We start from the raw sequence: 12,583 nt of genomic DNA, 5'->3' as shown, positions 1-12,583 counted from the left end.
TCACCCTTCAGGATGACAACGTTTGGTTTAAGGTTTATAGAACATATCATAGCTCGGTAGATTTATTTTACTGAAGGAAAAAGAGATTTGTGGAAACTTATAGGTTATGCGTCTTCCTGGTGTCAATGTTCAGTTCTAGCCTTCACATGACTCTGTGGATAAATGGGATTTGAGAGAATTACAGATGATATATTTACAGTAACTGCTTGGTCTCAAGCTACATGGTTCTATATCAGTCACTGCAGGAAACACTCCTAACCTAACTCTAAAAAAAAAAAAAAAAATGATACCCAAGGGAAACCATTCCATTGCAGACAATGTGGAAACGGCCAGGGTTTGGTCAATGTGAAAATCTTCATTTGGCCTTTCAAGATGCTTAACTGCAAGAGTTAGGAGAATCTTTCTGTGTATTAGTGGGTCCCCACTAAATTTATTTCCACAAGCAAACAGGCGGACAGACATGAAAAGAAACAGTTCCTTTGTAAGCTTTCCTTAGAATGGGAAAAAATATTATTTAACTTATGTGCGCAGTTTCAAAAAACTAACAGAAAGGCAGGTGTAGATTTATTAAAATATATATGACTGTGTGAAGTAAGAGAACTTATAATAAATTTAGCAGGTAGAAAGGTCTTCGTTCTTCTCTGGATATATCACTTAAAATATTCCATTTACATATGCAAGTCCCACATTTTAGTAATGACTCTTGACTCTCAAAGTTTATTTTACTTATTTATTTTTAACTATTTTACTCATAATATTATCTGAAGTTTTTATATAATTATTTTTAGGAGCTCATAAATATTTATTGCAGAAATATGGGACCCAAAAACATAAGATCATATATTTTCAGACTAAACAACTGAGTCTACAGCAATAACAGTAATAATTGTTGCCTACACATGATTCTAGAAAAGCCAGGAGCCAAGTTTGTTGAAATAGAAATCTTCAGATTCTCTTATTAATTTCCATAGAATTATTTTTTGTATGTCAGAGTTTTTATTACTTTGATTTCCTGTGTTGTAGATACATTTTATTGTGTATATTTGAGGTTTACAACATGACGTTCTGAGATATGTATAGATTGTAAAATGGTTACTATCTCAAAGTTTATTCGTAGTGTTTTCTTCCTCAGGTGGTGTCTTCTCTTAAATCTTATATCTTTAGTTTCTTTTTTAAGTTTTCTGCTTTTTAGATAGGTCCTGATCCTCAGCTTCATTGTCTTTAAAAGGAAAAAACTGCATTGGAACACAGATTCTTAATCTGGGCTTGATGGACAGGCTTTATGGAGGGGCCCGTGAAGCCCAGGAACTATGCAAAATTGCATGTATATATGTATGTAAATACTTATATGTAGTGTGCTAAGGATAGAGGCTATGGCTTTCATCAGATTCTCAGATGTTCATATAACCCCAGAAAATGAGGAATTTCTGAGCTAGGTACTTTTTAAGTTCCTGTGTAGCTCTAAATTTCAAAGAGATTTGCTAAGCAGTTTTATTACAGCTCTTCCTTAGCAGAGCACAGAGTGATAGGAAACTCAACAGGTAGTTCAGTGAAGGCTGTATTATATTTGCCATTGGTAATTATAATTGAAAATCTAACTGTGTAAGGAGTTTATCAAATATATGATTTTAAATTAGAGAAAGCAAAAGTAATAAGGACCAACAGCCAGCAAATCCCAATAATTTTAAGTCAAGTTAGTAATAATAAAATATTTCTTTAAGCTCACTTTATTTTCTGTGTTGTTTATTATCACACTGTCAACTTCTCATTCTTTTTGCATATCCACAGATATCCCATGAGCTTTCAGAGTAAGCTATCCAAATAGAGAATAAACATGTGAGGGAGACAAGATGAGAATCAGGCCGACTATGATTGCAACTAGGTCACATCTATTAATATGTGATATTTATGTCTCTGCATGGTTGAAACTGCAAATCCTTATGCATAACATTTCCTCTTGCTTTGATAGAAAATTCCTCACTCAAATACTTCAAAACCATCATTTTAATTTTTATCACCCTGAAAATTTCATTTTTAAATGGAGCATAATGTTGTCATGCTGAAATAGATGTCTTTGGATTACATCACTTTGCATGGTGTAAAACTCTGGAGTTAATTTCACTGCTGTGTATCAGAAGTGTGCCTGTGAACTTGGGGGATTGGAGGACAGAGCTAACGAGGACGAGGTCATGGGTTCAGTCTCTGTGAGGGTGTTAACTCAGTTATGTTCCCTGGCCACAGGCTGTACCCCAACCCTAGCCAGAAGACTCTTGGGGCTAAGGGAATCCAGGGGAGAGAGGAGATGACTCAGTGTAACCCATCCCCCATGACTAGAGAGACAACTCAAAGAACACGCATCTCAGAATCTTCCAACGGCAGTGGTGGAAAGAACTCCAGAGCTTTTTTCATTTTGTTCCCCATGTTATGGACAATAATTCTGTTAAAAGGTTATCCTGTCTCTTCTGGACTATCTCCAGGTACAGAAAATTCATTGTCTCTCAGTGTCACCCACTTAATCTTGAAACAACTCAGATAACTTTTTCTTATGTGTATTACAAGTGTCCGTCATTCTGTAAATCGGACCTAGGTCTGCCTTGTGGAATCAACAGAATGGCTGTAAGCCAACTCTTTATAAGCTGGAAAACAGCAATAGAGTTGAAATAGGGGCTTCCAGCTTTACCTGCACATTGCCATTCTTACTGGCTTTGTCAGCAGAAAGAGCTCTTGCTTAGAGATCCTGGTAACAATAATTTAAGCAGAATCTTCAATTCTTTTATATAAAGGACTTGGAGTATAGCATTTGGGAAAGGAGTCTAAATTCCCTTCTAGCTCTTGAGACATGTTTCACACATAGCACACAGCTGGAGGATACAACCAGAGCTTCTAAGAGGGTATCCATCAATCTTCAGCCTGCAAATAACATTGCAATGGGCTTCTGCCATGGGGCTGGATGTTTGGAGATATTAATGAGGGAGTCTAGACCAACCTGTCATTTCTTATTCAGAGGGCCTAGGGGTAAAACTTTAACAGGATTATATTTTAATCCCTCCCAAAGACATGTACTCATTCATTCATCCAGTCAAAAAAGAGTAGTTATTGAGGCCCTTCTATGCTCTAGCTGTTAGGAATACAATGACATGTAAAGTAAAAAGGGTCAACTGTGGGATATACACATTAAACAAATAATCACACAAGGTAATATATAATTTCAAATGACGATTTGTGATACAAAGGGAAAATACAGATTATTTTCAGAGCATGTAATAGGTGTGATCTTAAGGAAGACTTGCCTGACATTTGAGTTGACATATAAAGGATGAATAAGAGTTAACTAAAAAAAGTGAAGATAGGAAATGCATTCCAGATAAAGAGAACAGCAAATGCAAAATACCTTGCCTCCCCATGCAAGGCAGGTATATGAAGAAGCACAGGGTATTAACAACAACAACAACAAAAACCTGAGAGAGCCACTGTGGGTGAAATTCAGAGCTAAGGGGTTCTGCAGTACAAAATGAAGCTGGAGCCATCATTAGGCCAATCCATGAAGAATATGGCAGTCTGTGGGAAGACCTGTACAATTTTATCTTCTGCACTACTCCTCACAAAGTCTTCGTTCTTTTCAGCAAATGCCATGACCTGCTCTGCTGCCCACATTCAGTTCTTTACTTGTATTTTTATTTTCCTCAGGAATGCTTCCCCCTTCTCATCATCCATCTCCTACACAAAGTCTTACTCATCTTCTCATTCCCTGAATTTTGGCGTCTAGGGAGCGCGGATGAAGAGAAACTAGCTCCTAACGTACGTTAAGTACCTGGTATGCACCAAGCACGGTGCAAAATTCTTTATATTTATAAGATTTAGCCCCCATCATAACACCATGAGGTAATACCATTTCTTCCATCTTACAGAGGATGAAATTTGAACTCAGAAATCTTAATTAGTTCAACCAAGACGACATAGATAAACTAATAAGCCCAGAAAGAAACTCAGTTTTCCATGACTCCAAAGATTCTGCTCTTTCTCATAAAGCTAGTTCCTTCTATCTGCCTTTCAAGTTGTTCATTAACCTCCCAGGAGAAATGTTGTGGCCATACTAATTTTGATATTAAGGTTAGCAATTGAAACATATCAATTGCTGGCATCAATTGGATAACATGGGAGTTCTAAGTTCCTAGACATAGGAGTCCCATTCACAGTCATAATACTGTTATATTTCAAAGGAACTAGGTGCAGTCACTCCAGGAAAAGAGGTTTGTACACAGAACATCTACTTTGCTATATTCCTTGAAAGTGAGAATTTTATGCAAGCATTTGGTAGCATCTACTATGAACTTCTATGTAACCGCTATAAATTTAAAGTACCCCAAGACTCAGTCTTGGCACATGGTCAAATTTGAAGAAACATTATTCTAAATATCAAGAAAAATATGAAAAACAATTATAATTAGCATTATAAATATTGTCTCAGAAAGCACTAAAGGGGATTTCGATATCACAGTAAGCCAAACTTTCATAAAGTTCTTTCTAAAACTTCCTTTTCCATGTCATTCTCTCTCAGAAGCTTACCCACAGTGCAGATGTCCGCACACGTCTCTCATTTTTCACTCAATTTCTCTCAAATTTTCTCCAAGTCTAGCTTGTGCTGCTGGCTCTTGTTTGTCTTACTATTTCCTCCCATCTTTAGGATCTATTTATCTCTTTCTTACCAGTACCTTTCTGCTCTGTCCAGTGTAAATCCTCCAAGTGGTCTCAAGAAGCAGGCAGGCAGAAAAATGGTCTTTGTAAATCAGGAATTGCAGGACATGCCCAGAATATCTAAACTTCAAGTTTATTTTTCCTTTCAGACTTACTTTTGGAATATGGTCATTTTCGAGTATATTTTTTCCTTTCACACTTATTTTTGGCATGTGATCATTTCAAAATTCTTTTGACTAAAAGTAATAACAGTGTTTGAAACTTCACTTTCCATAGGCTGATCTTGGCAGAGACTACTGGTGCTTATGGATATCCCTAAACTACTCTGCACTTCCTGGCATCCCTTTGCAGTTGGACTGGCCCTGAGACTAGTTCTAGTCTATAGAATGTGAGTGAAAGTGACATGAATCACTTTTGCACCTAGGTGGTTAAATATGCAGTTTGCCTTTTCTAAACTCTCTTAGTCCATTTGGGCTGCTATAACAAAGTACCACAGACTATGGTGGCTTATAAAGAACAGAAATTTATTTTTGCGCAGTTCTGGAAGCAGGAAGTCTGAGATCGAGGTGTCAGTAGACTCACTCTCTGATGAGGGCGCCTTTCTTGGTTCATAGGTGACACCTTCTTGCTGTGGCATGATGGAAGGATCTAGCTAGCTCTCTGGGGTCTCTTCTATAATTCTTCTAAAGGCCTTGACGCCTAATACAATCACCTTGGGGGCTAAGATTTCAACAAGAAAATTTTAGGGGGACACAAACATTCAGACTATCGCACTCTTTTCCCTGCCCTCTATCTGAATAATACCAGGGTGACCTTGTAGCCACTAGATAGAAGCAGCCTGAGTTCTTGAGTCACTTCTTAGGAAAGAGTTAATCCACATTTTACTATAAATAAAACCACTGTTTTATTTTATTTATAGTAGTATAAATAAAATTTATATTTTATTAATTATTTTATTAATTAATTTTTATTTCTCCAAGAGATATAAACCACTGTTGCATGGTTTGTTTCAGTAGCTAGTGCTAATTAAGCTAATATATTATTTTACACAGTATTTTAATTAAAACTCATTAATAAGTTCATAACTGTAGTGAATTCACTTATTAAATCTTTTCATCTAGACTTAGTGCTTTTTATGCCCTGTTTAAGATATTTTTGCCTAACCCAATGTCATGAAGGTATTTTCTGATATTTTTGTCCAGAAGTGTTATTGTTTTACCTTTCACATTTAGGTCTACTATAATCTATCTCAAGTTCCTTTTTTTTTTTTTCTTTTGAGGCACAGTCTCACTATGTCACCCATGCCAGAGTGCAGTGGTGCAATCTCGACTCATTGCAACCTCCGCCTCCTGGGTTCGAGCAATTCTCTTGCCTCAGGCTCCTGAGTAGCTGGGATTACAGGCACCTGCCACCATGCCTGGCTAATTTTTGTACTTTTAGTAGAGACAAGGTTTCACCATGTTGACCAGGCTGGTCTTGAACTACTGACCTAAAGTGATCTACCCACCTCTGCCTCCCAAAGTGCTGGGATTACAGGCATGAGCCACTGCGCCTGGCCATCAAGTTACTTTTTGTGCACCGTTTGAGTGCCATGGTTAATTATCCACATGAATATGCAATTGATCCAGTGGTATATATTGAAAAGACCACGCTTCTCTCACTGGATTGCAGAAGTCCCTTCACTGGATAGCAAATGTAGTAGACCGTTTCTAAAAGACTGTGACTTCCATTTACTCTTGCTTTCTCTCACTCTTTATTAAAGAACTTTATATCCCCCCTCATTGTAATCTGTGAAATAATGGTGAGGCTGTCGAGAAGGGATGGTTATAGGCCTGCAAATAGCATACATACTGCTCAGAATAAGATGGTACTGGAAAGGCAGTCCTCTGCCAACTGGTTTATTAGGGGGAGTCACCACTAGTTACCTGAAAGAGAAGACCTCACAGAGGAGCCTCCAAGTGCGAGTGCAAGAGAAATTCAAATTGCATCCCGTGGTTGTCAACAATGCCTCTTAAGTCAAAAGGGAAAGCCCCTACCACACCTAGGTTGCATAACAGGAAGCCAAATTTACTCAGTTTTTTTTTTTTGTTGTTGTTTTTTTTTTAGAGAGTCTCACTCTGTCACCCAGACTGGAGTACAATGGTGCCATCTTGGCTCACTGCAACCTCTGCTTCCTGGGTTCAAGCAATTATCCTGCCTTAGCCTCCCAAGTAGCTGGGATTACAGGTGCTCACCACCACGCCTGGCTAATTTTTTGTATTTTTAGTAGAGACACGGTTTTGCCATGTTGGCCAGGCTGGTCTTGAACTCCTGACCTCAGGTGATCCACCCACCTCAGCCTCCCCAATTACAGGCGTGAGCCACCATGCCTAGCCTCCTCAGATTTTTAAAATCTGGATGTAACCTTCTATCAATGATATTACTACATATCAAATAGACCATTGTTTTTGGTTTGTATGATTCTAATTAAGAAAAATTTGAGGTTTAAAATTTCATTTTCTGGCAAAGTTCATTTTCTACCAAATAAATGTAAATTTTATAAATATCTCTTTGCCCCATCACTTCCAGCTACCCCCACCCTCATCTACACATACAACAGATATTTTTAGTAGACATGGGGTTTCACTATGTTGGCCAGGCTGGTCTCGAACTCCTGACCTCAGGTGATCCACCCATCTTGGCCTCCCAAAGTGCTGGGATTACAGGTGTGAGCCACCACACCCAGCCAATACTGAGTTCTTATAGTAATAAGATGTTCAAGGTCATGAATTATAGTACATTTTACAATGAGAAAATAGCCAGTACAGAGAATGGTAAAGGTGTAGAAATACATCTAATATATACTTTTGTTTATTTATACATGCAAAAATGCCCAATAGTCACCTGTTATATGCTGGGCACAGTATGAGGTACCAACGAATACAAAGTCCCTGCCTTCATGGAGCATGTATAAGGAGGGGTTGGCACAGATAGTAAACTAGTGCTATGAACAAAATTAAATGGAATAATGGGACCAGATAGTATGTTTTAGGTTGGGTGTTCAGGGAAGGCCTCTCTGAGGTGGTGAGATCTAAGTGATGAGAAGAAGACAGTTCTGCATTTGAGGCAGAGGGAACAGCAAGTACAAGAGAACAGAGAAGGAAAGAGCATCTATGTTGCAGAAAGAGAAAGAAGGGGCCTGGGGACCAGGCATAGTGGATTTACTGGCCAGGGGGTGCAGTTTGAGGTCATGTCAGTGATGGCAGAGGCTGCTGCCATCATTCTGGCTGCAGCAGGGAGGCGCCGCTGTGACTGCACACTCCATAGAGTCTGTGGGAGCCTCGCCCCTTCTGAGTTGGGACTGGCGCTCCCCGGTTGCTGGTTGCCGCTGCAGCCGCCCAAACCACAGCTGCAGACCCAGGCCTCCTGCTCTGTGGAGCAGGCAGGAGCTCCACCCTCCTGGGTGGGGCTATAGTCACTCAAAATGCAGCTGTGGATCCGAGCCTCCCTGTGCTCTTGGGGGAGGGCTGCGAGCAGGCAGGATCTGCCTTCCCTGCTGTGGCTGTGGGTGTAGAAGCCAGGTGTCTCTACAGCCTGTACCCTAGGATGTCCCAGGAAGGACCCCAGTTCCTGCAGGCTCAGGGGTGTTTTCTCCCACTGCCTGGCTTCTTTCCACTCCTGGTGCCTGCTCCGATCTCAGAGTGGGGGGTGGGGCCAAGCCTGGGGCCATGAAGAGCAGCGGGAGGCAGACTGATTCCTGGGTGGAGGGGGGTGGGCCCCCAGTAAGGCCCTACCTTTGGGCCAGGGATGGCTTGAAGACTGGGGGCTGGGCTGCCAGTCCTGCAGACCAGACTAGTGACTCGTGGTCCCTCTTCTGGGCAGCCTATGGCTGCCCATGGACTAATCAGCAGGCACTTCCTCCCCTCTGAGGTCCATGAAAGCCCTGAACTCAGCCAGAGCAGGGCAGAGGATAGCCAGAGGACAAAGTGGGCAGAGAGATGCTGGGAGGGGACGACCAGCTGTAGAGAGGAGTACCTACCTTCTCTGCTGATAGCTGGAAATGATGGGATGACCAGCTGCGGGGATGACCAGCTGCGGGGATGACCAGCTACAGAGAGGAGTACCCTCTCTGCTGAGAGCTGCAGAGACGACCTGCCAGCAGAGACGAGCTACCCTCTCTGCCGAGAGCTTCAGAGACCTGCAGAGATGCCTGAATGACTTGTCTGCAGAGAGGAGCCACCCTCTCCAGGGCCTCCTCTCTGCTGAGAGCTAAATCTCTGGACAGGACGACCTGCCTGCAGTGAGGAGCTACCTATTCCTCTGAGTGGTTCTAACACTAAATAAAACTCCTCTTCTTCACCCTTCACTTGTCTACGTACCTCCTTCCTGGACACAGGACAAGAACTCAGGCAAAGGTGCCACAGCCACTGAGGTTTCTGGCCAGAAAAATCGACACCCCAGAGATCTTGTCACATTGGGACCTGTAGGCCACTCTAAGAAGTCTGGGATTTTATTTTTAGTGCTACAGAAAACAAGTGGTGTGCTCCTCTGGGTTGAAATACAGCAGGACAAGAGGAGCAGCAAGAACAGTTACAGACTATTATGGGTTATGCCAAAAGAGAAGATCAGCAAATATTCTCCCCCAAAATAACCATCAAGCTGGTCAAAATTGACAAAAGAATCTCTGGACTCTGAAATTAATTAAGGGCATATAACAATGTGAGCATTGTTTATTTTTTAAAAAACAAAATTACCAAACCTCATGTAAGAATAGCAAGAATCTGATGTGTTTTAGCCTGAAGCTCCTCCTGTTCACCCTACAATGATCAGTGCAGCAGTTCTACTACAATAGGAAAGCTGTAAAACCAATTTTGCAACCAGAGGTGGCTGAATTGATCCGGAGTGCAGCAGAAAAAAAACCCACAACACTGAGAATTGTGCGAAACAGAGTGATCTTGATGACAAACAAATGGGAGAAAGACAACATCACAGCTTACCTGATGTGATCCTGGTTAGAAAGCAACAGACCGGCAGACTAGCCTTAAACTAAAGAAAATTCAAGGAATGTGATAGCCATGATGGACCTGGATAGGCTCCCACATGTCTCTGGAAGTGTAGAAAGGCATACATGCTCAAGGCTGTATGAATTCTAAGGAGAGACCAGAGAAAGTCATAGCTATCCATAAGTTCCTGGCCATTAAGATGGCTATTATAAAAAAAAGAAAAGAAAAACATATGGACACAGGGAGGGGAACATCACACACCAGGGCCTGTCGGGGGGAGGTGGGGGACAAGGGGAGGGAGAGCATTAGGACAAGTACCTAATGCATGTGGGGCTTAAAACCTAGATGACAGGTTGATAGGTGCAGCAAACCACCATGGCACATGGATACCTATGTAACAAACCTGCACGTTCTGCACATGTATCCTATAACCTAAAGTAAAATAAAAAAAGAAAAAGAAGAGATAACAAATGTTGGAGAGCATGTGTAGAAAAGGGTACCTTAATATACTGTTGGTGTAAAGGCAGATTGGTGCACCCATTATGGAAAACAGTATGGAGGTTTCTAAAGAAATTACAAATAGAACCAGCATGTGACCTAGCAATTCCTCTTCTGAATATATACCTAAAGGAGATGAAATCACCATCTGGTAAAATGGTATTTTTACCATGTTCGTTGCAACATTATTTATAATACCCAAGATATAGAAACAATCTGAGTGTCTGTTGCTGGACAAACAGAGGACAACAACATGATACACACACAGAGAGACACACACACACACACACACACACACACACACAATGAAATATTAGCCTAAAAAAGGAGATCTTTCTATTTTCCACAACATGGATGGACCTAGAGGATATTATGTTAAATGAAACAAGCCAGGCCCAGAAAGAAAAAGATTGCATGATTTGTCTAGTATGTGGAATATTTTTTAAAAGGAAAAATCAAAAGGGTCAAATATACAGAGATAAAAAATAAAACAGTGGTTACCTGGGGTAGGGGTGAGGGAAGGAAATACAGAGATGTAGGTGAAAAGATACAAAGTAGCAGATATGTACGATGAACAAGTCTAGAGATCTAATGTACAACATGACCACTATAGTTAATAAAATTCTATTGTATTAGCAATTTTTGTTAAATAAGTGTATCTTAGCTGCTCTTGTCACAAAAGAAGTAATTATGTGAGATGACCAATATGTTAATTTGCTTCACTATAGTAACCATTTTACTATTTATATGAATTCCATTACATCATGTTATAAATATCAAATATACACAATGAAACTTATTTTTCAAAATAAAAAATAACCATTAACAATTTTAAAAAATCTGAAAGGAAATATGCACTAAAATGAAAGACCAACTTTCATTTGCCATAGCTGCAGAATTTTTAAAATGTAGTATTCATTCTGAGGGTGAGTGAGGTGTAGTGGAATGGACACTCATACAATGCTGAGGGAAGTATAAGGTTAAAGCATGTTATAAAGTTGTTTAGAATGGTGTCATTATTATCCAAAGCTTCAATATAATCATTATTCAGCAAACAGTTATGGAACTTGTACAACCTACTATGCTAGTTCCTGCCATCTGCCATTAAACAAGTTTCATTTCTAAAGAAAAATAAAGTTGGTTGGTACCAATAGACTATTATAAGGCACGTATTTATATTGTAATACACAAAGCAACCACTATGAAAACTATATGAAGAGAGAGATTCAAAAACACTATATAAATGAATCAAGGTGAAATATCAAACATTGTCTAAGCAAGCCACAGTAAGACAAGGAAAGAGAAACTGAGGGATAAGAATCACCAGAGGCAAAAAAGTAAAACAAATACCAAATTCAAGTGATAAAATGTCAATAATTATATTAAATTGGTGTAAATCAATAATCATAAGACAAAGACTAGTAAATAAAAAAAAAACAGGACCCAACTATATGCTCCTTATCAAAACATCAGTGCTTTTTCTAGATTTATTTTTTTGTGTAGCAACTTAGGTTATTCTTTTTAGAACTGTCCTCATTTCTAATGTAAGCATTTGGTGCTTTAAATTTCCTTCTCAACACTATTTTTTGATGACATATGTAAATTTAATGACATAAATAAGTTGCAAGTAAAAGGATGGGAAAGGATATATGCAAACATTAATTTAGTAAAGGAGGTGTGGCTATACTAATATCTGATGAAATAGACTTCTCATTAGAGAAAAAATCACTGCAAAGAGAGTCATTATATAGTTATAGAAGGACCAATCACTCAGGAAAAATGTTACAATCCAGAGTGTGTACACACCAAAAATCAGAATCTCAAAATATATGAAACAAAAACTGATGGAACTGAAAGTAGAAATAAAGAAATCCACAACTATAGTTGGAGACTTCAAAACCTCCCCTCTCAGCAACTGATAGAACTACTACACAGAAAGTCAACAAAATTATGGAAGAGCTGAGCAACCAACCAATGGGAACTAATTGACGTATATAGAAAAGTTCACCCTCAAACAGCAGAATGGATATCTTTAAGTGCCCAGAGAATTTCTCACAGATATAACATTTTGTGGTCCATAAAACAAACCTCAAGAAATTTAAAAGAATTAAAATTATATAGTGTGTGCTCTGACAATGATGGAATCAAACTGGTAATCAGTAACAAAAATACAACACCATATATCTAAACATATGAAAATTAAACAACATCCTTCTAAGATAATCCCTTAGTCAGAATAAGTCTCAGTGGAAATAAAAAATACATAGAATTGAATAAAAGTAAACATAAAACATATCAAAATATGTGGAATATACTAGAGTGAGAAGGATATTTGCAATACAAAATTTTAAAATTAGAAATAAAGACAGGTTTCAAATCAACAACCTAAGTTTCTACCTCAAGAAACT

This window comes from Hylobates moloch, unplaced genomic scaffold (assembly GCF_009828535.3).
Source record: "Hylobates moloch isolate HMO894 unplaced genomic scaffold, HMol_V3 SCAFFOLD_7, whole genome shotgun sequence".
Taxonomy (NCBI): domain Eukaryota; kingdom Metazoa; phylum Chordata; class Mammalia; order Primates; family Hylobatidae; genus Hylobates; species Hylobates moloch.
This window is presented reverse-complemented; position numbering follows the sequence as displayed.